This window comes from Ptiloglossa arizonensis, chromosome 12 (assembly GCF_051014685.1).
Source record: "Ptiloglossa arizonensis isolate GNS036 chromosome 12, iyPtiAriz1_principal, whole genome shotgun sequence".
Lineage (NCBI taxonomy): Eukaryota > Metazoa > Arthropoda > Insecta > Hymenoptera > Colletidae > Ptiloglossa > Ptiloglossa arizonensis.
In genome coordinates this window covers 4,360,692-4,371,942 of record NC_135059.1, presented here as the reverse complement: position 1 = coordinate 4,371,942, position 11,251 = coordinate 4,360,692, and the positions used below count along the sequence as shown (strand labels likewise).

The window sequence follows — 11,251 nt, the reverse complement described above, 5'->3', positions numbered from 1 at the left end:
TTTACAGAAACTCCGCGACGTCTTCGTTTCAATCCAAGAACGAATCTTCTCGATGTTCCTTCGAGACTTGTTCGCGAATTTAACGAACCGATTGTAGTAAACGCTACCGGAGAAATTTACAATGTTCGGGACAATCCACCTAGAAATCGTCAATTACGTACGTTCCTCTCTCCTTTTACTGGACACTCTAATTGCCTCGTAGAACTCCGATCGATTAACCGGCGAATCTCGCGTTTCCGTGAACCAGACAATTTTCGGTGCCGCGCACGGAACGTGAGGCCGGGAGCGTGGGTTCTCAGGGTGCATCGTGTCGGTGCATCGTGTCGGTGCATCGTGTCGGTGCACCGCAGGAAGAAGGAAGTGCGCGAATCGATCTTGGAATAAACGAGCGTAAGTAACGGTGAACCGCGGCGGACAAGATGAACGTGCCGGTGAAACTCGAGCGTAGTCTGGGCCGACCTCTGCAAAGGTCGCGCCATGATGCCTCTTCGAAGAAAGTGATCCGATAAAGAGCAGGCAGAAGCGGCCGGATAATTGCATTTACTTCGTACCAACGTTTTCACTCGCGTTAACGTAGATTTTTAACGTCTCCCCTCGTTTCGTTTGTTCCGAATACAATTGTTCGATCTAGTTTCGAACAATGGTTACTTTCTCGAAATCGATCGTTTCGCGTTCGAGATGAACACAACATAAGGAGAAATAATAACGGGAATGAAATCATAATAGAAACGTACGATTTTCATGAAAGTTCACGAATTTGATATCTCTTTGGCTGTCAAGTTATAAACATCTCTTTTAACATAGTTAACTACACGAAGTGGCAATTCCATTACGTCCGAAACCATCCAAGTTTCTTTCCCGATACAACGAATACTTGAAAGATTCCCGACAAACACATTTTTAATGCGATATTCTACAACGACATACTTTGTTCGGATAATAAGACCTTCGGATAGGTCGACGATTCTAATAATGGAGGTCTTGTTCTACTTGTTTTCTGTTGAGAGGTTGCGGTACCTAGCCACGGAAACAATACTAATTAGTATCGACTTCCAGGAGAAAAGTATGAATGTTTCGAGCGTATATGCTAATACGCGATTAATTAATTAAGAATGTACAGGGTGTTCCCAAATTGCACGATAGAATTCCGAAAATGGGTTGTCCAATGAGTAGAAAGCAAAAGGAAAGAAATGTACAAATATGGATAAAAACATGGTCGATTGTATAAGTATAGCGGAAAGATAATTTGAGTAGTTGTTAATTGTAAATGGAATTAGACTTATATTTATGTCACTCGAAACGAGTAATTTATTTTTGGACACTTAATATAATTAATCTATAATTCGAAGAAATATGACATTGAATCTGGAGGAATGTTCATGGATTATATTATATCATATTCCCTGTGAAGACGATCTAAAATGGATGATCGAAAATATTAAGTTTCAAATTAAATTGCTCCAACTGGATTGGAAAATTGTGAAATAACTGCTTCATAGGTGAAGCACAGTGATTAATAATGATTAATAGTATATATATAAGATTAATAGAAGCTATACAAATTACTCACAACGATCTCGAGTAAGTAATACGCACGACACGTATAAAAAAATAAGATAAATATTCTGGACCTACTTTTAGATCGTAATGTATCAACGGTAAACTTGTTGCAAGTTCTTTTCGCGTTTAATCATTTTTCTCGAACGTTTTCAACCAACTATCCTTGCAGTTAATTTATACGAATATTCTTTTTTCTTGCATCCGCTCGTAAAATATCTTGAAACTATTCGACCGTTTCGTTTAAGAACATCCTGTACAATAATCGAAAGCGTCTTGTATAATTGTTTCTTCTATAGGATCAATTCCATCATTGGTCCTATCACTGAAAACGCGACTCTCGCTTTCAAAAAAATTCGATAAAAGATTACGATGGTTCTATCATTGAGCTCGCTAATTAGTAATTAACCACTGAGGGTTTCTGTAATAATCGCGGTTGTGCAAACGGTTTGCGTAACAAAAAAAAAAACAGGAAAAAAAGAAAAAACGAACGATCTCGGTGTACATCGCGGGAGAAGAGGTAAAAGTAAAGCGGCGCGAAAAAGACGACGAAGAAAGCATTTTAATAGACGTTACGCGGTGCCAAATGAGCATTTTGAGCCGGAAAGGAAAGCGGCGAGATTAACACGGTGCCAAGCTGATTAGAAAGAAGCGAAAGGAGCGACACAACGAACTCTCGCGACAGAGTTGGCATCCTGAGTGTTTAACACCTTGTTTCGTTGCAACCGAAAGGTAAGAACTTGGATTCGGTTTTCTGAAATCCGGGGAAAAAACGTACCGAGTGAGGAAAATTAAATCTACCGTACGGTAAACGCGTCGAAATGTCAAATGTCTCGCGACCGAATCGTGACAAGATTCGCGAATAAATTATCGATAACGTTCCAGCCGTCAACATTTATAAGTTTAATCTTGCGATTAGCGGAGTCGCGTTAAGACGTCAAAAGAGAATAAAGACCGAAGAGAGTAAACAGCAATGCGACTAGGAGGTAAACTTTTCTGTTAATTTTTCATTGCATCCAGCTTACGCAATAACATTTTAATAGAAAGTGACGGTATTGTCAAAATAAAGGTATCGTGAAATAACGTGTATGAAAGTTTCGATCGAACACTATGGAGAAAAAAAAAAAGAAACCAAGCTCCGTACCAGGAATTGTTTTAGAATGCGGATGACCATCGATCGGTGTTACGTTATCGCGCTGGTTGCTCAATTATTAAGTAAACAGAGATACAATAATTTTAACTGGCACCTATGAAGCGACTCGAATCGTTTCGTCCAAGTGCAAACATCTTCGTTGACATTTTCCAAGTTGTCTATCAATGTCGTTAACTTCGATTTCAGGTGAATTCGAAGAACTAACGACCGAACTGTACGCTTGCGTAACGCAAACGTTTTTAAGTAGGATTTGCTCGACGATAAAAGGAGGAAGATTTTACGCGAAGAAAGTGAGGTCGTAACCAAAGTAATTCATAATGCGATACGGCTTGCTGCTAATCGAACGAAAGGGGGAAAAAAAAATGATGCAGAAGAAGAAATCGTCGACCGGATCGCTCGGAGCGATGCTCTTACATAGGTACATAGAGTCGTGAAGGGTGTTCGAAAAAATAAATAGTCCCGCTCGTTTTGTACCGACCTGTCTCGTCCGGTATAAACCAACCGGAAGCGTTTCTCCAGTTTTCACATACCGCAGTGATAATTACGTACATGGGAAGATGTTCGTGACGCTCTTCTAGGACGTCTGGCCGTAATATTACCGGTCTTCGACTGTAAATACGCGCGTTGTGGTTTAGTAGTTGTGCATTTTTTCTACCTTAGTTAATTCTATGTTCGTTCGTTATCCTGAACACTATGTAAATCACTTACAGCTTCGTACGATACTAGCTTCGATGCGAATCGACAGACGGACAACTAAAATGTATGTCATTAGTAACGATCATTTCTTAAACGAAATTTATCCGAATATACCATCCGTGGAGGGCCAAAATCGAACCTATAAAATAATAAACGATTCTTAGATACTCTTTAACAATTGAAATCGTTTTCCCAACGACAATTACCAATAATCTTGACCAAGACACTTTACTGCACCAGAAGCAGTTTTTGTCGTTACGTAATAATTTAAACGCAATTTCGTTTACACTATTTTCTTCCAATTTACTCGTACACTTTGCTACGTATCTAGAATAATTATTTTAATCGTTCGTAATTAACTTCCATTGACCTCCTTTCTCTGTATTAAGTTATCCTTTGAGTTTTAATTTAGTTTTAAGTAAATTTATCTCACGTACCACTTTTCCTCTTCCGTACCTATCATTATTTTACTCGATTAATCGGCTCTCCGTTCTATTAATAATCAAATATGAATAAGCAATCAGGCCTTTTTACGTCCCGATGATCACTTACCGCTCTTCCTGATGCACCATCTTTCCGTCTCATCGCGTACACATTGAATCAATATTGTGCCAAAATTATATAAGTAACGATTTTCCTAGAGAACCTCGATATCTGTCCATTAGGCACGAAGACTCCTTTGTTCGCTGTACAATACAGATACTTGATTCGTATCTGTCGTAACAAGGAAGTATATTAATAAATTATTCAATTATTAATGATCTTCCTCGCTAAGATGACTAAGAAATCAAGTACGTTTACATAATATTTCGATAGCCTTGGATGACCAACTTCGAAAAGTAAGGAGCAGCTCGTATCGCGTTCGTTTTCGCGTCAGGAAAATCCTAGCTAATCCGACGAACGTGAAAAACATTGTTGTTTTATTGTTAAAATGTGTGCCGTACATTGGCCTTCCGTGGCGCGCTTCTGCAACAGGGACAAGGAACGTCTCGTTCTTATTATTAGAATAAATATCGCACGATGTAATAGCCGAGATACGTCAACAAGATCTCTTATTAACGGTGTTGCGAATTCACCTGGACTCTCCTCTCACAACGATGCTACCTACTTGTACCAATTTCACAGCGATGAGATCACATTTTATACCATACGAGTTCCGTCGCTCTTAATTACCGTACGACGAATCAGAATCGCTTATCCGAAACTTTCATCGCCGATTACCTCCGAACATGTACGCGATGGAAGCTACTGGACCTTCGTATTTTAAAATTCGCATCTTAAAAATCTCAATTGCTTCGAATTCTCTTTGTTCGATCACGCCAACATCGTTTACTGTTCAACACTTACCAAAATTGCTACGTCCCTCACTCGATACGTATTCCGAATTTGCGCTATGCTTCTCATTGAATTCGAGTGACCAAATACGACTCAACGATGGATCCTAACACCTCTGTTGCTTTGTACATCGACAGTAGTAACAAATCATTGCGCCAAAGTTGTATAAAATTTGATACCGAGTATCGAGTAAAGAGAGAAATATGTACAAGAGTGCATTTACGATACAAAAGCGTCGTATAATCGTACGCTGTCATCATATATATCATATATATCATCTGTCAAAATAATATTTATAAGTATCATATTATAAACATAAGCATAAATATAAATACTTATAAACATAAGTATATATATAAATACTTATAAACATAAGCATAAATATAAATACTTATAAACATAAGCATAAATATAAATACTTATAAACATAAGTATTTATATTTATAAATAAGTATAAATATAAGTACAAATATAATATTAATACTAAATATATATTTATTAACATAAATAATTAAATACACACTTATATTTGTACTTATACTTACGTTTCAAATATCTTATAAAATAAAATACAACGAGATACAATACGATCTTATAATAAAATACGATGTACAAGATTCGAATTCTCGTCATACAGTGATTCGATTCACGCTCGCAGTTCAGGCGAGCTAAATCCCTTCTGTCCATTTCTGTCTTTCAACTTTTGCGATTCATTCTCGCACATCGCGCCCCACCATAATATTCTTTCACTCTCCGCTTTTTCTTTCTTTAATCGAACGTCTTTGTCCCGAATCGTCGTTCTTTACTCTATGTTCATTTTGTTTGCAATTTTTGTATACATACAGGTTCGATTTAATCATTCGTTCGAAGCCTTAAAATTCAGGAGCACATATACACGCGTCTAATTTTTAAGACAATATCAGTTTTAATTTCCATTTTCTTTGAACAAAGTAATTCGTCTTGGTATCCTTCACCCTTACACTGCAACTTTGTTCTATACATTTTATACGTTGCAGTAAAGTAACATTTGAACGACTGAATATATTTTTCCACTTATCTAATACCGAACATATGCCCGTAAATATACGTAAGAACGAAGGAAAATAATTTAAATATTTTACATTACATATCCTCCGTATTATTATCCATCTTCCAAATTTGGTATCGATGTATCATTTTAATCTCCACTCCACTTTGTCTCCACTTTGTACCGTCCTTTTCAAATCACCGAATTTGTCAACAGTGAAGTCTACTCCAGGAAAAAGATGTCACCTATTCAAACACTGACCATGACCAATAACGGTTTAACCTAGAAACCATCGGACTCCAATTGCCAAACCGTGAAATTTGTTATTTCTTCGACTCGGTTGATCGCATAGCCTTCCATAAACATAATACAGACCGTACAATTATCGTTGTTTGCATTATCGTTACCGTCTCGGCAACAGTGGGGGGAAGCATCCTCTCTTGTGCAACAGTCTGACTAAACGCAGACTTGCTCCGTTTCCCGTAAGCAATTTTGCGCAATAGTACTACCTGATTCAGGTACTTGTACATCGCTAACGAGTACTCCACCGTGTTGCCTCAGATCTCTCTTTCGCAGACGCTCCTTGAAACGTCCGTGTTGCCGCCGACATTAATGTTCCTTATGAAGACCTAGACATTGTAGAAAAATCGTGACGAATTACGAAGCGTCGTGTTTCCAAAAGCAATCCATTCGTCAATATACCCGATCACGGTTCGACCGCGTCGGATAGAAAGTCGTTAACTTATATTCAATTACGGATGTGAGATAGACGAATTTAAATGGCCAACGACTGGCCTTTAAATAACGTCCCGAAATCGGGAGAAAAATTCGTCGTCGGATTCCGCATAATTCATTCACGGTGGCGTTGTCGTCTAAGGTAGTTAACGTTCGTGGATTTGCCCGGCTGTAGCTATAAATTTACAAACCGCTCATAAAAGTGCGCGTTACGGTCCTCGCCTCGGATTGATTCCGTAGCGTACGATAAATATTTACGTCGCTCAAACATTCTCATTAACATGGTAATGTGATCATCATCGTACCGATGTTGCTGTGTACCGTTTACACAGTTCGTGGCCTTTTGACGTGCAAACGGACACAGTCCCGGTTAATAGTCTCGGACGTGTTACTAACGATTCGGTAACGAGCAGCTGTCGCGTTCCGGCAATCGTTCCATGAATAGCACCAAATTTTCTGTCCCGTTGCACGAAAATATTTTTCCTTTCACCTTTCACTCGGAATTCGCAGCCTTTCACCTCGTCGTATTACACATGATTTCGTTACACGTTAGAACTTTTTTTTTTGCCGCCAGGGATTCGAAACGCATCCTACGCGATGCAGCGAACCTTCGTTCCCTGTGCGGCAACGAGGAAACGCGTCGGGTTACGAGTAATCGCGAGAATATCAAGCCCGTTCGTGGGAGGCGCAAATTTTCTACTACTCGCGTAACGTCGCGAAAAATCGGCCCTATAAGATGCAACGGCAAATGGAAAGTATCGACGCACGCGAGAGTTCGGTATAAAATTATAACGATACGAATCGATTTATCCGGTTGATCTGTTTTTGGAAATATAGTTTAGAAACTATGATTTAAATACACCATACGATACGCGCGTTTAACGACTGTATTTTAAGATACAAAGGAATAGCAAAATATACGTATGCGTCTAAAAATCATGGGACATTAATTAAATATCAGGAAGACCTAAAAGAAGTAATGGAAACCGTTGAAACATTTAACGGAAGAGAATCTTTTCTTATAGGTTACGCTATTAGTAATACGTAGAATGAAAAATGTGTGCAATAATTTGCTCAAAATTACACCAGCGCAGTTAATAACGATTAAATCTTTCTTTCGTCTATATACCCTGACGATTAGTTCTTTTTATAAATTCACGATCGATTACTATTGCATTCATCCAGTAGATGTTCGACAATACGTTTTTTATTATTTGGAACATTTGAACGACTAAATATATTTTTCCACTTATCTAATACCGAACATATGCCCGTAAATATACGTAAGAACGAAAGAAAATAATTTAAATATTTTACAAATTTATTTCAACGGGTAACTGTCCTATGATTTTTCAACAAGAGTATAAATAACCGTTTCTGTCTAAATAAAAAGAGGTCGGTGGTTTTCTTCGCGTTACTCTTGAACTTCAACCAGCTGTTTCGTTATCTCTGAAAAAGTTTGTTAAAGAAGTCGCATTGTCCTGCATTTTAACAGTCGCAAACCTTCGTTCCAACATTTCTTATATTTTCTTGGCCAAAGAAATATTTAATCACACTCATAAGGTCACTTTTATCAACCTTTTTATGACCAAATAAAATTCTCCTCATTGAAATAAATTTAATATCGTGTTTCTTGAAAAAATTGTCGTTGCTTTTGACTTTCGTTCCATTTTTACGACTTTTCATTTTTCTCTATCGAAGATCAGCAAACGATAAAAATAACGACAAACGAATACTACGATAAACCGCTATTTTAAATATAAAATACGCGGCAGCATTGCAAGAAACACCTTTGTTCGAACAATAGCGGTTCCGAATGTATACTTCACCGTTCCGTTTTACAACGTATACATTCGTTGCTTGTGCTATATTTAGATTATGAACCCTAAGTCGTACTTTCTAAGAAGAATTACACGGATAATTTTATTTTTATTTCCCTCACGACTGTGTCGTTATTTTTGTTCGTTACCGTGCACGCACGACAACGAAATTCTTTCGCAACGACGATGCTCGAGATGCTCGAAAAAGTTCATCGTTACCATAAAAACCACCGGTTTTGGAATTTTAGATGGCACGGATAGCCAAAGAGGCTAACATTTTCCTTTCTCCGACCGTTGTACGAAATTTCCGAATGTAAATTCGTTTCGAAAAATAAAAAAAAAAAGAAGAAGAAGAAGAAGATCCGTGAAAGCACGCAGAGTTCGCGGCATCCGTGCTCGCCGCGAATATTCCTTTTAATTACTTAAGCAAATCAGCTATCAAGCCGGCGCGTAAAATTGTTAATTACTCGAGCGACGCTTTTATCTTGTATCTGAGAAGAAAGTTAAAACGAGTTACCCGCTACTTAACGTAGCAATATGTTGCCAAAAACGGTGTGGCAACGCATTCGTTAAACTTACGATACACGCGACAGAGAAGCAAATGTGAATCAACTGGTAAATTACACAGAGTGTCCCCATTGTGATGTTCTACTTTGACTATTCTACTTGGCACGTATTAAGAATACTAGATTTTTACCTCTCCAATAGGATACAGTGACCTTTCGCACAACGCACACGGCACTAGGTACCGATGTACCTGCAAAGGGTAATAACATTTTATATATTCCAGTAAAGACTTATCCCCCGTATTATTATCCATCTTCCAAATTTGATATCGATGTATCATTTCGGTCACTCCACTTTGTCTCCACTTTGTACCATCCTTTTGAAATCACCAAATTCATCAACAATGAAGTCTACTCTCGCAAAAGGTACGGAGTAGTCCGTCTACTTCGCTTTTCTCAATGAAACGTAGCACAAATGAATCGACAAAATTATCGCGAAATTAAAAAATATCTCTCTACCTCGTAACGGTGTCATTTAATCCTATTTGATACCACCCGTGGAAAAAGTCTACGAACGAAAAACGTGTATCGATCGCGAGTACGCTGGTCGTGTTCGGATCTAGAAAAATAATTAACCGGTAATCACGGACACTCGAATCCCCGGAACTCGGTAATCGACTCGTACGTTAAGAATCGAGGCGATTCGTGGAGATGGTTGGGAAAAAACAACTCGAGCTAAGCAGTATCAAGGAGGAAGACCGTTCGCCCGAGAGAAGCGCCAACGGTCGAGCGAAAGTCAAGCCCCAGGCCCACGAAATCCCCTCCCATGGTGCGACCCTGCAACATTAATATCCGAGAAACTCGGATGCAGTAGACGACCAGACGTGACTCGGGGGGTTCGAGAATATTACCAGTCATCGGGATCGACCAGCCCGTACAAATCGCGTCCGCGATCAAGGAAATCGAAACTTTTCCCGCGCGACTAATCGACGATGATAATCAACGATTAATCTCGCAACTCGGTATTCGATACTTCGCTCGAAGATGCTCGATACTCACCGTCGAGCGTTTCGCTCGCATCCATCTCGATCGAAGTAGGTCGACGACCATTTGTTTCTTTCCTTTTAACCGGCGGGGAAAGAATGTTGGTTCACGGAGAAATGCTCGGGAGATCGCGCCGGATCGACAATTTTACGCGCGGATCTGCATTCGCTCGAGAATGTAATTTTGAAGAATTTTCAAGTCGGTGCGAATAACTGCGGTTTGCTATACATAGGCAGGGTTTAAAATCATTGCAAAGCGTGAGGAATGGCGCGCGAAGATCGTGTCACGATGTAAAATATAATTTTTTTTTTTACGACGAAGAAGAAGGTGTCCCGTCAGCTTTTTACTTTCTCCCGTACGATATTGTTTAATACAGCGGGGATCAATTGTTACGTGACGAACGGTGGCAACGCGTACCGTAAATTATTATTATACGGGACCCTCGTTGTCGTTAACGACTCCTGTAATTTAACGCCCACCGTGCAACCGTAAATCCATTCGTTCGGTATACCGGTAAACGTAGTTGATTTTACAACGACGAATACCGATAGAACGGTTTCCAATATTTTACCAAAATGTATCCGGTGTCTCGAGAAGTTTGTCGAAAAAATCACTTTCACTCAACGAATAAACGTTAAGAGGTAGCTAACGCGTGGATAGTTCGTTCCGAGTACAACGTCTACACCAAGCGTGTCAAGTGTAGAAAAATTTACTAATAAGATAAAAGTGAAGCGTTCGTTGCGCGTTCAGTTGCGTCGATAGTTTCTCAAAGGCTTACGGGAACAGCGATGCAAATTTGTCGCGCGCTTACTTGCTGCTTTATTCGTTCTTATGTAAATTAAGAGACCGTAACCTTGCCTCGACCGTTTTTTAACCACTCGAGTATTTACAATGCTTTAAAGACTGTTCGATACGCGTACTGTTTCGATTCAACGCGCCATATTTCGGTCGTGTCTTACCAACTCGATACGTAATAGTTTGCATCGCAAAGATGGACAGAATTTTGATCCGGATAAAAATTTCCAAGCAACGAATAAACGATAAACTATATCGGTTATATATCGGTAATATAATATACAATATATTATATAATATATAATACTCACCGTATTATAAATATATAATATATATTATATAATATAATAATATCGGTTACTCGTTGAGTAAGAATTAAAATTATAAAGCAAAGTATTGTACTTATAAATCGACGAACATCGCGACGAGAAAGAAATGGCTGTTGGTTGCATTCGTCAATTTGTATTCGGTTAAAATTTTGCCCATTTCCGTTGCATGGCAACCACGTTACGAATTCGATACGCGTATCTAAACGTTCGATGTAAATCCGAAAAGAAAACCGCGCATCGTTTTCAGATTCCTT

General features: G+C 38.8%; 1 long non-coding RNA gene across 2 annotated transcripts; it reads right to left on the bottom strand.

The window, feature by feature from the left end:
• Positions 1-3,765: 3,765 nt before the first annotated feature.
• LOC143153281 (uncharacterized) lies at positions 3,766-4,961 on the bottom strand. 2 transcript variants are annotated; one of them, XR_012993749.1, is made up of 4 exons: positions 4,754-4,961; positions 4,202-4,660; positions 3,959-4,120; positions 3,766-3,862 (listed from the first exon to the last, which is right to left on the bottom strand). It is a non-coding gene; the product is annotated as an uncharacterized LOC143153281 (long non-coding RNA). The 2 variants fall into 2 exon arrangements; XR_012993750.1 differs by having other exon boundaries at positions 4,208-4,660.
• Between the last annotated feature and the right edge of the window lie 6,290 nt (positions 4,962-11,251).